Genomic DNA, 16,145 nt, shown 5'->3' on the forward strand with positions numbered 1-16,145 from the left:
CAAGGGCACAGGAATGCATCGTCTTGTCAGGCCAGGTTTCCTCAGGACCCTGGGGTGATTCACACACCCACATGAGTGAGTTCCTATTTCTTTACTGACCAGCCGTGAACTCATCATTTTTACTGATTTTTGCCAAATTCATTGGTAAGAGTTGGGGTCTTCTTGGCTGTGATACGGTATTTGCATGTCATTAAGGACTATAAAGACTAAAATGTTCCTAAGTATTTAACCTTTGTGCCAAGGGTCTCAAAGTTATTGGCCATCTGTCTATTGGACACTGGATTTATAATAATTTCCCCACCTAACCAGGCCACTAAACTCATATATTTTTCCAGTCCCCTGCTTTTGTTGTTGTCATTTAGCTGATTATGTGTCATAATCTCTTCTAATTTTCTTTAGTTAGAAAACTGTCACTTCTCCACAATTGAGGTGCATGAGTTTCTGTTTTCCCAAAATCTTTGTGGTGTTTTTAAAGTGATTTTAGTCTATTTGAGATCAAGAAGAGTCTAGAGGGTGACGAATGGGCCTCATTTTAATTTATTCCACAGTTATCCAGTTTCCCCAGCAGTTATTTATGAAATGACCAAATTCACATTTCATCAAAGTCTGGGGTTAGCCCTCAATCCAGTCAAGGAGTGGTTTTGTCATAACGGGGTCAGCATTTGTGATTTGTGACGGTGGCAGCTGGTGTTTGCCAATATCTGTGTTCTGCTTTCTCTCTTCCAAGGCACACAGCTAAAACATGTCTCCTGGCCTCCCCTCCATGTCACATGTTAACTGAGATAGTGTGCGAAGTGCTTGGGAAAGTTAATCCCCTTCCCATTCTTTCCTCTTCTCTGCTTCCTAGGACAGATGCAGCCCAATTCTCCACTTCTCATCTATTACAGATTCCTGAGCACTTCGAGAGTCAAGATTGCCAGGTGATCTGATCCCAGCCTCTCCTGCTTCTGGCTCCCACAAGGAGACCGTTTCTGCCAGAAGCCAGGCTATGCTACATGACTCTGGCCCACTGACAGCCTCTGTCGGAGTCTTTACAGGACACACATAAGTCATGAGTATCCCTTAAACAAAATAATTATATGAATTATTTGGGGTTTCCTTACTCTTGTTCCCCTCACTAGGACCCTGTGGTGTGCCCCTTCCACCTGCCTTACTACCTGAGTAGTTCTGGGCCGGCAGGGGGAGTCTGTCTCTCCAAACAGTCCCAAGATGTCCTACGACTTCTTGAACATCCCAGTGGGTCAGGGTTCCTTCCACCTGGCCGCCTCTGCAAAGTAGAGGGAGCGTTCCAGCTGGTCCAGGAAGAGCCGACTTCCTTGGAGACCCCTCTCCTACTCACTGCTGTGTGATGGGGACCAGGTCATTGGTTCACCCCTCTGAGCCTCTCTTCTTCATCCGTTAACAGGTGATTAGGCTGAGGAATGTGTTTTGTAGTCTCCCTTCCCACAGCCAAGACTGGCCAGTAGAGTGCTGTGGCTGAGAGTGAGGCAGAGCCAGGTCCCAGTCCCCGCTTAGCCACACAAGAGCTCTGTGATCTGATCCGGGGCAAGGCACTCATCCCGCTGAGTGTCAGCCTCCTCATCTGTGTAGAGAGGGTGATGGTACCCACCTCAGTGGGTAAACAAGATAATAATATAATGCTTCCGGCATGGCGCACTCAATAATTATTCTTGGTCAGCAAGAAAGAAGGGCGAAAGGATGGCTTCAAGAGCCCCCACCCATTTCTGTGAGGCCTTTGCTCACTTCCTGGAGAGGCTTGCTCTCTCCTCTCCTCTCCTCCTGTCTCACCTGTCCAGCTTCCGGGTAGGCCTGGCTTCCCTCTGACTGAGCCCTGCTGACACCCTCTGGGCCCAGGTGCTGCCTCTGGAGTCCTTCCTGTCATGTTCTTCCTGGTCTGCTCTCTCCTGGTTTCCTGCTGATTCTTCAACACTGCCCCTTGTGGGTGACTCTGCTGGCACTCTCTACTTCTCCTTTGTAGTAACCACAATGGTAATTAGTTAATGACAATTTTGAGTTTATGTACAATTATGAGTTTAATATCTGCGTCCCCCACCACTAGCCCGTAAACTCCATGAGGAAGAGACCCTGTCTGACTTCTTTCCTGCTGTTTCTCCAGTGCTTGGCACTCAATAAATATTTGTTGAATTAACAGATAATGAGTGATTAACTGCTTTTGCTTCTAAGTCTGTGTTCCTTGAGGGCAGGGGCTGTTTAACTGATCTGTTTCCACTGCACCCTGCAGAGAATCTGGTCCTGAATGGGCAGCAATAAGTATTTGCTGAGTGAAACAAAGGATGAATAAATGAATGAATAAACTGAGAGCCTGAACCCCCATTTCTCTTCCCCGTTTACCCGCATGACGCCTTACCACCCAGACTCCCTATCTGTGCCAATGCTCTCTTGGTCCTGACCAGCCTCTACCTTGCAGCTTCCCTTGACCCATAAGGATGATAGATGAGAAAAGAAAAGCCTTCCACATTTGTAGGGAATTCTCATTTGAAAAATGAATTTTTCAGGAAATCTACATGGGTCCTCTCCACTCCAGTTCCTGCAGAGGACACACCTACCTGGTCAACAAGGGTGGCTACACTCCAGGAGAGGGTCTCCAAATACATACAGGATGACTTTTTGGCCCAGTGCATTTTCCTCCCAATTTTCAAAGCCATTAATTGCTAGGTTTCATACTCATACTCACACATACTGTGGCTGGCAGTGCTATATTCTGGTTAAGAGAATGGAGGAGTCCTTGGAGTTGCTTTGGGTGAATCACTAAATCTTTTTTACTTTTTCTTTTTTTTTTTTTAATTTTATTTATTTATTTATTTTTCCCCCAAAGCCCCAGTAGATAGTTGTATGTCATAGCTGCACATCCTTCTAGTCGCTGTATGTGGGATGCGGCCTCAGCATAGCGGGAGAAGCGGTGCGTCGGGGCGAGCCCGGGATCCGAACCCGGGCCGCCAGCAGCGGAGCGCGCGCACTTAACCGCCAAGCCATGGGGCCGGCCCTTTTTTACTTTTTCTTACTCATCTGAAAATGGGGCCTAATATTCCTCTTTTAATAAAAGATGCATTCTAGGGCCGGCCCCGTGGCTTAGCGGTTAAGTGCGCGTGCTTCTTAAGTCCGCTGCTGGCAGCCCGGGTTCAGATCCCGGGTGCGCACAGATGCACCACTTCTCAGGCCATGCTGAGGCGGCGTCCCACATACAGCAACTAGAAGGATGTGCAACTATGACATACAACTATCCACTGGGGCTTTGGGGAGAAAAAGGGGAAAAAAAGGAGGAGGATTGGCAATAGATGTTAGCTCAGGGCCAGTCTTCCTCAGCAAAAAAAGAGGAGGATTGGCATGGATGTTAGCTCAGGGCTGATCTTCCTCACAAAAAAATAAATAAATAAATAAAACTGTTTTAAAAAATAAATAAAAATAAAAATAAAAGATGCATTCTTGTTCACATTACTGTGTTCACATTCCTGGAATCAGAAGACATCTTACAATCAGTGAGTATATTTAATCTGGTTGTGTTTTTTGTCCCAAACACGGTCAATAAATCCAGAGTATGTTTCAGAATCAATGGCATTCTTGAAAGCGATGTCATAGGTAGACTGCTGTAACTCACATCACATTTTCTCACAGGCAGATGTCTGACTAAAGTGAGTAAAGTGAAGACATCTGCAAAGATCTAGCCTGGTTTCAAAAGGTGACTTTTTGCTCTAAGTGTTATAAACCAGGCGTAAACCCGCTGGGCACGCCTTGGATTTCAAGGAAGTGAGCGAACCGCACGTGAAGAGCATTCACACCGCCACATGTGTTTAATGTAAAGCTGACATCCTGTCCATCAAACATCAGACCAGAAACGTTGCTTGCCTTGGCTCAGAAGTCGGGGGGCTTTGCAGGACGACTTTGATGAAATAAGACTCTTTAAAATATGCCCAGGGAGACGGAACCTTTTCCCCTCATGCAAATTTCCCTAGCGCAAATAGTTCCATTGACTTTAGACATGACTTCAGCATCTTCTTGACATGAGAGCTGTTTAAAAATAAAAGTCATGGCCTCTGATTGTCTGAAGGCATCGCTAAAGATTTCACATGAGGATCTGGAGAGAGGGGTGTCTCTTTAATCTCTCTCTTTTTTCCTTCTGCTAGTCCTTTAGTCCTTCCCTCTTTACAACAGAGTCAGAATGGAGGGGCGCCCTTTGGGAACAGAGCCTCGGGGGGCTGTGGAATGGTTCCAGGCACTGTGGAGGAGGGGGGAGAGTCCACCTTTGTTTCTTTTTCTTTTAATCAATTTAATGAGGTATAGTGAGTTTTGACCAACGTATACATTGGTTAACCGCCACCACGACCTTGGCTTTTTTGACTTCCGCTGAGCAGGAACAAGGTGCTCAGCACCTGATTTAGGATCCTGCCTCCTAGCGTCCCTGTGCATCCTTGCCTTGCCTGTTCCTGCTGCAGAAGTCAGTGACTGAGGGAGTCCTGCTAGGACAGGTGAGATCCCTAGGCTCAAAGCAGATCAGCTGGGCCGAGGAGGCACACAATGCCTGAGAGACCCCGTCTTGATATTACTGTTGCATATTTATTCATTCAACAAGTATTTATTGAGTGCTAATTAAGTGCCAAACTGCTCTAGGTACTGGGGATATGCCAGTGGACAGGAAAAAAAACCCCTGCCCTTCAGGAACGTACATACTCGCAGGGAAAGTGGCATAAATTAACAAAATATATAGTATGTTAGGAGGGGAGAAGTGCTATGGAAAAAATTGACAGGGAAGGGGAAGGGTAAGACAATACATCACCCAACGACAGAGTTCTATGCTAGTTTGAAATTCTCACCTTACTTCTATCACAAGAGGATGCTCAGAGCTGCAGGTGAGTGGGGCTCATGGCACCATCACCTGCCTTCCTGACCTTGACCTTCTTCCTCCCTGCTGACATGAGCAGGTCTGCCCTGCTCTGATCAGTCCTCTTCTGCTGGGCTCCTCCAGGATCTGCTCCTAACTAGCTCCTGTGCCCCTCTGTCTCCTGGTCTCAGCTCTGTAGTTCTGTCCACCATCCCTGCCCCAGGACTGGGCTGCCTGTTTTCAGATTCAGTGCTTCCACCGTTACCAGACACTTGACTTCTTTCACCGCATTTCAAAGATTGAGCCATACGGTAAAAGCCGTGAGATCCTGGGCAAGTTAATCATACTCTCTGAACCTTGGTTTTCTCATCTGTAAAATGGGCGTGGTCATTGTACCTGCCCCAGATGGTTGTTAGGAGAATCCCACGAGATAATAGAGGTAAAATGGTTTTCAGAGCCTTGGACTTAGTGGGTGCTGAACCAATAGGAGCTGTTAACATATGAAGGACTGAGATAACGGCAGCAATGCAGGGGGCAGTGCAGTGTGGAGGTGCACCCTGGCTTTTTTTTTTTTTTTTGTGAGGAAGATCAGCCCTGAGCTAACATCCACGCTAATCCTCCTCTTTTTGCTGAGGAAGACAGGCTCTGAGCTAACATCTATTGCCAATCCTTCTCCTTTTTTTTTTTCCCCCCAAAGCCCCAGTAGATAGTTGTACATCATAGCTGCACATCCTTCTAGTTGCTGTATGTGGGACACGGCCTCAGCATGGCCGGAGAAGCCGTGCGTCGGTGCGCACCCGGGATCCGAACCCCGGGCCGCCAGCATCGGAGTGCGCGCACTTAACCACTAAGCCACGGGGCCAGCCCCTGCACCCTGGCTTTGCATCCCCCTCCCCTCCTGTAGATCTCCCCTCCTCCCACCCCATACTCTTGTCATTCTCAGCTCGCCTTTCATCAAAGAGCTTAGCTCCGTGGAATCTTTGCCTCTGGCCACTTAACGAGAAAAACTCTTCAACTGATCTGCTCCCTCCCTCCCTCCCACTCTCATCGCCTGAAGAACAGTCTCTGTTAAAAAGGGATGAGGCTTTCCTTGTCAGTAAAGACTCAAGAAGATTGGGGTATCTTGGCTCTTGCTTTATTTCTAATGCCCTGGTTTGTAAGACACCGTTTTTCTCCTCTCTGAAAATAAGCAGCCTTTCGAAACACCCAGAAACCTTGGCAATCATTACCAAACTAGTCGGAGGGTTAAATTTGTCCAGGGTACTTTTTTGAACAGAGAGGATCTCAGTATCTCTGCATTGATCCATTCTCCTGGCTGGAACCAAAGCACCTCTGGTGTCGCCCAGCATGGAAGCCTGGCTTAGCTGACCACGTACACTCTCACCCTCCCTATTTTTTTTAACCTGCCCTCAGTACTCACAAGATTCAGATAAGTGAATCACCTCTACCCATTCTCCTCTTCCTTTAAGCTTCTTCTCGCTTCTTTTTCCTTGAGTTCCCTGAGTTTGGATGAAGTTGGACATATTCATCCCCTTTGGCTTCTTAGATAGACCTTTTTGGCCTGAAGTCTTGTTAGGGGTGGCTCAGCTTCTGGTCAAGCAATAAATTAAGGACACAGTTTCTATGGTCCAAACTCACTGAAGAAAGTTAAGATGCTTAACCTCTCTGAACTTCTGTTTCCTCATCTGTAAAATGGAGATAAAAGTGTTCCGATCCCAAAGGGTTATTGGGAGTAGTACAACGGGATAACGATTGTAAAGCATTTACGAAGCGCCTCAAGTACGATAAACACGCAAAAACCAGTAGCTCATACATCCACATTGGGGTTCGTTAGGATAAGTCTTATTTTCCTGCTGAGGCTTCTCTATCATGTCCAACTACCTGGGAGCTAGTGCACTGAGCCCTGGGCATCTGCTGACTGTCTGTCAGCCATAAGCAGCTTAACGACAGGGACCTTGCCTTGCTCTCTCACAATTCTTAGAAGTTACCAGCATTTCCTGTTGTCAGGGGCTTCCTGTGACTTGAGAGCAAGGACTCTGTCTTGTTCCTCCCTGTGCCCAGCACCAAGCTGGGCACAAGACAAGTGCTCAATAAATGTTTTAAAACAAGGAATAAAGGAAGGACAAAAAGAGGTCAGGCTCCAGCTGGCTCCCACTAGGATGAGATGGCTCAGAACTAGGGAACAGAGATTCACAGAGCCCTTCTGAGTGGGCAGCATTCCAGTCGCCCTGTCTATAGGCAGATCATCACCAGCCCTCCCATTCTCACTCTATCTTCCTTTCAAAACTGCTGCTCACCCTGCCTTTCCCCAGAGCTGAAACACAGGCAGAGTTTACCATTAAGAAATGAACAACAGCAATGCCCCAGGTACTAAGTGTAGTGTGTAACTGATACTATTCCTTTTCCCAGTGGGAGAGACCATGGTCACCTGAAACAATCTCTCTTCCATCAAAACATCAACAATCTTGTACCAACCATGTGTTCCAGAAACCCACTCACGGGACAGCTCTTCTTTTCAATAAAATGTGTGGAGCTCTTCTTTAAGTTTTGCTGGTACTTCAGCCTCTAGGTCCGTCTCCCAGTTAAATTTCCTCAGCAGAAATGCCCTCTTGAATTCTAAAGCACACTCCAAAGACAGCCCGACCGTAGCCCTCTATATTGGGAGACCCAGAAACTCAGAAGAATTGGAAGCAAAAGTGTAAGCATGGCCCTTTCTTTGCTTAATAGAATTCAAGCCATACTGGTGGCCCAGGAATCTCTCCAAATACCCATCATTTCCTTTGCTTGTGTCATATTCCTGTAGATGAGATGCTGTTTCTAGCAGGATGAGGATTATGTATGACAACCTCGTTCATAGCTGAAACGCTCTGCTTTGGAGTATGGTACTCTGATGGAGTTTGAGCTGCAATTTTAGGGATCATCCCATTTAAAGAATGAATGAATTACAAATGAGTATGGGGAACTACAATCACACAGAACAACGTGGATAAAGCTCAGAAACACAACACTGAGTGAAAGAAGCCAGGCACAAGAGAACGCACTGTACAATCCCATTTATATAAAGTTCAAGACAGGCAAAACCGATCTGTGGTGCTGCTGGTCGGGATAGGTCACTCTGGGAAAGACACGTGAGGGGAATCTCGAGCCCCAGATTCTTTGATCCGGGCACAGGTGACATGGGTACATTCATTTTGTGAAAAGTCATTGAGTCGTACACTTATGGTTTGTGTTCTTTTATGCTTGATCATTCTTCAGTTACATAAAAAAGTGCATGTAGCCAGCAGGAAATCCTGAGGTCCAGGACTGAATCACTCAATGATAATGCAAGCTTTTGTGCAAATTTCTTTTAAGTTGAAACTAACTCACAGAGCAACAAAAAGAAGAGCACACCCTGCCTGGCTTTCTTGTTTCCATAGGGGTCATTAAACTCTACCAAGAGAAAACTTTCCTTTCTAGGGAACAGGGGAGGAATTCTCTTCCAGGTTCTCTTCCTTGATCACTGTCTGGACAAGTTCTATATTCTGACCTCTGATGGAGGCCAGGGGTCAGCAGCTGCTAGACAGTGCAGCTGTTGTCTGGAGAAAACCTTAACAGTCTCCCCTGGAGCAGATAAGGATCGTGTCTGGGGAGGGCTCGCAACCACAGATGCTGAGGCTGCTCTTCCATCCTGCAGAATCCCCCCAAGTGCCTCTCTGATCACAGGACAGGCTGCCTCCCAGGCATTCCACAGAATAACAAGTTGACTTTTATCCTGCCCAAGGCAGGGGGGTTCTTTGGGGTTGGGACTTCTGAAAGGAGCAGTTTGTGGCTCTGATACGATTACTCAAAGAACAAGGAAGAGACTGTGTTTTTAAAGTCAGCCAAGCTGGTCATTTTTCTAAGCTCAAAAAGAAAATACAGCTGAATTATCATCGGCCTCCGTTTGCCAAGAGGGTGGAGAGACCGGGAGGAGCACAAGCAGCCCAGCTGCGGGTGTGACTGTTTTATGTGACCTGGTTTGAGACCAGTGCTCAGGTCCGATCCCAGGCACCAGGCTGTGACAGCTGCTCACGAGCTGGTGGAGGTGCAGCAGGGTCCTCCCTGTGAGTCAGCACATTTCAGTCCCAAAGAGGGGAGCAAATGACAAATGAATGTGACAAAGCCAAACTTCAACACCCAGTCATTTCTGAAGCAGTTCCTGGCTTGGGTCACTGGTTACAAAAAAATCTGCATTTGCTGGGTGATTGAATTTACAAGACGGAATACAACCAATAATGGTACCGTTTCATACACTTTCAGCTCTCACCAGAACAAGAATTTGATATCTCTTTATCTCAGTGAGTAGTTTGGTCTCCCCAGTCTGTCACCTTGCTACTGCCACACTCAAGCCTTCCTAAAGACCGTAGGAGACTGTTCTGACTTCAACTGAACAAATTTGTTGGGTGCCAAGCCATATGCTGTAAGGAACATAGAAATGTAATGAACACAGACACAAGCAGGTCCTTCCACCCTTCTGGTCCTCACAGAGTTTAGCAATGTGCATACAAATGATGCCTGCAAGAGTGACACAACTTCAGCTTTGTGGGGCTCTAGGGAAGGACAGGTGATACTGAGATGGGAAGAACAGTGAAGGCTTCTTAGAGGAGGTGGTATTAGAAGTGGCCTTTATTCTGCGCAGGACTCATGGGCAGGATTCTGGCAGGAGGAGAGGGCAAAGTGGGCATCCTCAGCAGAGGGAACATTAGTAATGCTCGTGAATATAGGAAAGTTGACGGCAAGTTCAAGCGATGTGGGAGTCGGCTGGAGAGTAGAATAGATAGGATGGAGAAATAGTGAAAACAAAGCAGAAAGGAAGTCTAGCCTACAGTCTGGAGAGCTTGGGCCTCTTTGGTAGGAACTAGGGTCACCTGGAGGTTTCAGAGCAGCTTGGTGACATCATGGAAGAGTGAGGTTGACAGGTGTGTGTAGATGAAGTGGAATGGGGAGACCAGGCTGGCACAATAATCTAGGTGAGACATATGAGGACGGGGTGGAGACAGCCACCTTCCGAGTCTTTAAAGAACTGTACTTAATCGAGTGTGCGTGGGAATGGGGTTCCTGATTCCCTGCCAGCCACCTTTCCCCTCATGACTTTCATGGAGAGAAGAGGATGAGTGTTGCCCATTCTTGAGGACACTGGTGGAGCAACTTTTGGATTACAATAAAGAAATTGCTAATTGGAATTTGGCTGGCATGCATGACTAGAGGGTACACGACCAGTGCCAGAGGGAAAAATCCCATGGAAGAAAACCAAGTTTAAAAGGAGCCTCTGCAATTCTTGTTCTCAGATGGCCCTACCTAGGTTAACAATAGCCCCCCACTAGCCTACTAGGAGTCCAACTTGCCCCATTCCATTGCTGACTTTGAACTTGGCCTACCTGGGCTCCTGGTGGCTCCTCCCTGCAGGCACATTCCACATCCAGGAGACCACAGTGGCAGGCCTATTATTTGTCACTCAGCCCATGTAGGGAATGCAGCACAAACACCACGTCCTAGGTCATATCATTCCATCGGGTTAATCTTCCTGACAGCTCTGATCATCACCTACGAAATCAAATTCACACTCCACAGCCTGGGATCTGCGACCCTTCATGACCTTGGGCATCAACATGGTGTGATTGTCTCAAGTCAGATGACCTAGTTTAGAATTCTGGCTCTGCCACTTACTTAACCTCTCTGAGCCTCAGTTTTCCCTTCCCTCTCAAGCTGGGTTGTAGTAAAGATCTAAAGAAGTATTACATGTAAAGACTGGAGCACAGAGTCTGGCATACAGTAAATGCTCAGTAGTTGACATGCATTACCATAGTAACGACTTGGCCCCCAAACCTGCCCTTCCTACCAAACTTCCCCACCTCCATGCCTTTGTTCATACTTTTCCCTCTGCGTAGGTTGGCCTCTTCTTCACTCCAACCCACAGTTCCCCAGGTCAGAATTCCACCCGTCCTTTCAGGCCCTGCCCAGATGCTGACGGCACTTAGGAAGTCTTCCTGCATACCCCTCGTTGTCCTGTTTCTGTGTGAGAGTCCATGGTACTTCTCATTAGCGTTAGAGAGGTCCATCTTATCTGCCTCTAGAACGTGAACTCCAGGAGAGCAGGGATTTTTATCTGTTTCATTGACTGCTATAGCCCAGGATCTAGAACACCATAGTATTAGGCATCTACATTTGTTTTTGAAAGCATGACTCTGCCTACTAGATAGTGTGCTCTTTGAGGGCCTGTTACCGATTTATCCTAGTTTCCGTATTGTCCTTGTGAATTCGATGTGCTAAACTATGGCAGATGAATTATGAGAAAAGGGTTCCGCTCAGAAAGGGGAATGGGAAAATCTTGGGAGGCAGAAATAGGAATCAGTGATGGGGAAGTTTCACCCTTTTTCACACTCGAGATGACAGTGATGAGTTAACTGAAAACCCAGAAAAGAAAGTGAGATTGAGGGTATCTATATAGCTGTTACAGGAAATGGCTATAACCTGGGTCTCGTTCTGCAGATGAATTAAGCTCAGTGGCTTCGACCACATCCACAGCTAGGTTTGTTTGAGAAGTGTTCCCTTGAAGTTGATGGTTAAATCTTATTTATAGGTCTAGATTGATAAGGTTTAGCCAGTTATGTAACAGAGACTGCAAAGGACCTATCCTGAAACGCCCAGTTCTTTGTCTTCTGGAGTGCTTTGCATAATCTCAGAAGACAGGGAATCACCACTCAGAGGCCCGGCCAGGGCCAAAGCTGGTGGTCAATAAATATTTGGTAAGTAAATGAGTGAATGAACAAACCAAAGAATAGCTACTTTTGAGATCTCCTACATGTTTGTGCTAATCCTTTTCAACTATATACTTTCTGAAGAATAAATAGAAATGCATGTAAGCATTACTGAATTCATAATAGTATTTTGTGATTTTGAATGACTATTATCATGGGAGGGGCTCTGCAAAAGTTTCTAATATTCAAAAATGATCCTTCTGCTTGAAAGGGTTGGAAATTTGCCTAAGATGCTTCTGAAACCACTTTTAGCAGAACTATTTAACACCTTCTTGGCAGAGCTCCTCATGAGTCACAAGCTCACTGCTGCCCTTTCTACTGTCTGCTGGTCAGAAAAGTCTCATGCCATGCTCCCTCAGAGACGATTCACATGAAACAAACTGTTTTCATTGCATAAAACCCCCCTAGTTGTCTAGTCCAGATTCCGTGTTTCCTGACTACAACATTATACTGTGACTTAAAGCTCAGATCAGCACAATCATAATTTGAATGTCATCCAAAAGCAACTTTTGGTCCTTAAACAATTGCCACAAATTTTAGTATTAGAGGAAGCACCAATAACATGTAACCATCTGTTTTAGATTGTGCCAAAATCTCACTGGAAATATGCCCTCTCGTAGAACAAGCTTCTCACAGAAATTAACAAAAAAAAATGAGTCACTCTTCTTCACCATGGACTGGTATATTTAACAAGGAGTGTGGCAATTCAGTTTATTCTGCTTCAAAGCAAGTTGTAACTGTAAATTATTCTACTGACATTTTGGTTTGAGCCAGACACTGGCTTTTCTCTACCAGAAATCATTTTTTGATAAATCCCATTGCCTTTTCTGCTTGACTTGACTTACATAAACCAGGGTCCAGTATCACAGCTAAGTATCTGCTCAGATAGAAAGTCTTTCATTTGGGTTAGGAAAGGGCACCTATACTTAACTCAGAGTTCTCAGCTAACAGGCCATTTCAGCAACACTTAGGTGACATTCAGTCAGAAGAGGGCACTTCCTAAGATTGCTGGGTGCCCATACTTCCTAAGAAAATTCTTTGATGAAGAAAAAAGTCCATGGCTGTAACTGGTGGATAAAGATTCAACAGTGAATCTGCACTTATTATTATCTTTTAAATTCAGCAGAATGTAGTGACTGTGGATCAGGACTGTGCCAGGAACGGCCACTCAGAGACAATTAAGACATAGTTCCTGTTTCTGAGGAGCTCACTGTCTAGCAGCGGACATGGGTGTGTGTGAAGAATGGATGGTATATATAAAATGACAATACAGTGACAAATGCTATAGCAGAACTAAGTTCAAAATGAAATGGAATCACTAAGAGTGGTGTGAATAATTTTCAGGGGTGCTCAGGGATGCCGTCACAGAGACTCTTTTTGCAGAGCCTGGAACAATGAAAAGGAGCTTTCCTGAAGGACAAAGGTTAGGGAAGGGTGGATGGAAAAGAGAAGGATGAGTGTTCAAGGCAGGGAGAATCATCCATGCAAGGACAGAGAAAAGCCTAAGGAGAGCAGCCAAGGCCCAAGTGGGGATCGGCGGAAAAGAACGGATAAGTAGGCCAGCGTCAGAGGAGGCCTTGGATGCCAAGCTAAGGAGTAAAGATCCCATCAGGTGGATCCTGGGAGGTGACAGGATTAGATCTGCTTAGGAAGGAGGAGGACCTGGAGCAGTCAAGTGGTAGCAGACTGTTAGAAGTGGGGGCTGTTGTGAGGGAGTGGCTGATCCAGAGGCTGATGGGAACAGGGTGGGCCTGCATGGGGCCCACCAACCCAGAGATAAGCAGGTGCCGCTGGTGCAGAGACCCACAATCTCCTGGAGATAAATACCAGAGCAGTGGTCAGGGGGCCCAGATAAGCCTTTGGCCTTCGGAAGCCCTCTCTAGATTATTTATGTTCAAAATTACACCCAGGGCACCAGCAGGCAGAGTGGGGTTTACTCTGGTCATTCCGAACCTAACAGAGCACGCGTAGCCCAGTGTAGCCCAGGACTCCGGCTGCTTGGGTTTGAATCCTGTTCTGCTGTCAGTGTCCTCCTGCTAGACAGGGATGGCATTAGTACCTACCTTGCAAGGTTGGTGTGACGGTGAAGAGTTAATCCACGGAAAGCACACAGTAGGCCCCGGTAAATGTAAGCTCTATTAAGGAGCGAGCAGTTGGTCGGTTGTACTACCTGAAATTAAAGCTGCCCTGGTAGGAAGGAGGTGGGGAGGGGGTCATGCTCGTTTCCGCTGCCCATTTCTTGGAGTAGGCCTTGATGGGATTTTTCTACCAGTTTGAAAATCATTGGACTCTCCATTCCTGGGGTTCATTTCCATGTGTATTTCCTGAACCCAAGGAGTTCAAGAAGGGTTAGCTGCTGAAGCCAGACCTGGGGAACAGTCTCTGGATAGAGTCTCTATTTCTCCCAAGAAAGCAAAGTGCAAGAACCCAAGGGATAACCAGTAAGTCACCCCCCACCTAAAGGCACCAGAATAATCGGGCCTAGGTCCGTGCTCCCCAGCGTCACAAGCCATGCTCAGTGCCCTGCGGGAGGAGTGGGACAATTGCGCAAATCTTACCCTCAGACACAGACATCCCTGTTGGCCTAGGAGTAAGGGCTTAAAGAGGAGTTTCCCTGAGGGGGAAAAAATCATCTCCCGAACAGAATAGGAAGCTGTCATCCTTTCCTGCTGCATGACGTGTCCTGGAAAAAAACCTTACCTCATGGGCTGGTTATGAGGAATAAACGAGTTAACTCAAGTTAAGTACTTAGCAATTTAAGCATGCAATGAACCTTCACTTAACAGCTGTTATTTTTAGTCCGCAATCCCAATTCTTCTCACAGCTATTAAAGCAGGTATGGCGTTCAGTGGGTTGAGTGGGTGTTCAGAGCCCAATAAATATATAGAACTGCAGTTTAAAAAAAAAATTCTCTCCAAGAAAAATTCTCTGTATCTTCATATTGTGAGTAGACAAAAGATATTTCACACGTCACAACACACTATATAAGTGGGGTAAGAATTAATCCTTTCTAGTTTGGTTCAAGGTCACTGCTGTTATTTTAAAGTGTACAATTTTGACTAAGCCAGATCCTGCAGGAATTCTAGCAGCGTTACCGATTTGGCATCCATCCATCATGAATGGAATGCTGTGCAGTTGAGGATCTTTTCAGAGAACCCTAACAAGTGAGATTTTATCACAGCATTGCTGACCCCAAATTAACAAGATGGTGCAGTTCTAGAAGCAGCCTTTAGCTTCTATTTTTTTTTTTTTTTAAAGATTTTATTTATTCATTTTTTCCCCCCAAAGCCCCAGCAGATAGTTGTATGTCATAGGTTCACATCCTTCTAGTTGCTGTACGTGGGACTCGGCCTCGCGCTGGACGGAGAAGTGGTGCCTCGGGGCACGCCCGGGATCCAAACCCGGGCCGCCAGCATCAGAGCGCGCGCACTTAACCGCTAAGCCACGGAGCCGGCCCTAGCTTCTATTAATAAAGGTTAGCTGTTACTTTAGGCAGACCAGTATACTCTGGGGAGTAACTAGTATCTTATTAGGTTATAAATATATTTAATGGCTTTAGTACTGGTTTCTTATTTTGGAATATGAGGAAGAAAAAAGTAGAACTCACAATCACTAGACTCTAAGTAAAAAGCCACTATTTTTTATAATGTATATTTACCTACAATACTGCTTAGGAATTACCTTGTTTTTATAGAGCCCACATACTCCCGCAAAGGACAACTGTGGCTCTCCTGTAACTGCACCAAGCTACTTGCAATGGTACAATTGGCTTATCAGTTTGGAAGAAATTAGAAGTGGTACAAGATTATAAAATCAAGTTGTTTGGTTTTCTTTCAAACTAGTCCAACCAGTCCAGAAAAAGACCGAGACTTCTCTTCCCACCCTTACTCCCCTTCTGGTTTCTCATTAAGGGAAAAAATGCCATTTGTGCCCATCTTCATTCACTGAACTCTAAGAATAGAACATTGACCAAGTTTTCTTTAAAAGAACACAAACAGTTGGAAGGGCACAGAGTTCTTATCTTGCACTTTCTGCACTGAGACAGAACATATTTAAAATCATTTACCAAATAATGACTGTTAAATCAAGTTTAAGCTTACCTCATTTCCTGTTGCTGACCTGCTGACTGGTCCACTGACTGTGGGCAAATTCTAGAGCTGTGCACCCTCCAAGGTGCCCAGGCATGGAGACTGTCTCAAGGAACACTCTGGGGGTTTGGTGGGAAGCAGTCCCTAAACTGACGGCGAGGAAAGCTAAATAAACTGCACAGGTGTTACATGCTCCATCTGGGTAACACCCCTCACATCCCACCCGCTTCTGTTCCCAAATACAAATGAGCCACTTCATCTTTCTCTTTCTCCTGATACGGAACGGAACGCCGTGCTTCTCATCTTCACACCCCAGGGGTCTCCGCCCCTGCAGGAGCCATGTGTAGAAGACTGCTTCCTCAGTGGGCTGGACTGCTGGTCACCAGGGGCCTCGGCAGGGGACCCAGGAGGGGTGAAAGTAGGGGTCAGAGGGGTCACCATGCC

Source organism: Ceratotherium simum, chromosome 29 (assembly GCF_057802395.1).
Source record: "Ceratotherium simum simum isolate JZ-2026a chromosome 29, ASM5780239v1, whole genome shotgun sequence".
NCBI classification, from domain to species: domain Eukaryota; kingdom Metazoa; phylum Chordata; class Mammalia; order Perissodactyla; family Rhinocerotidae; genus Ceratotherium; species Ceratotherium simum.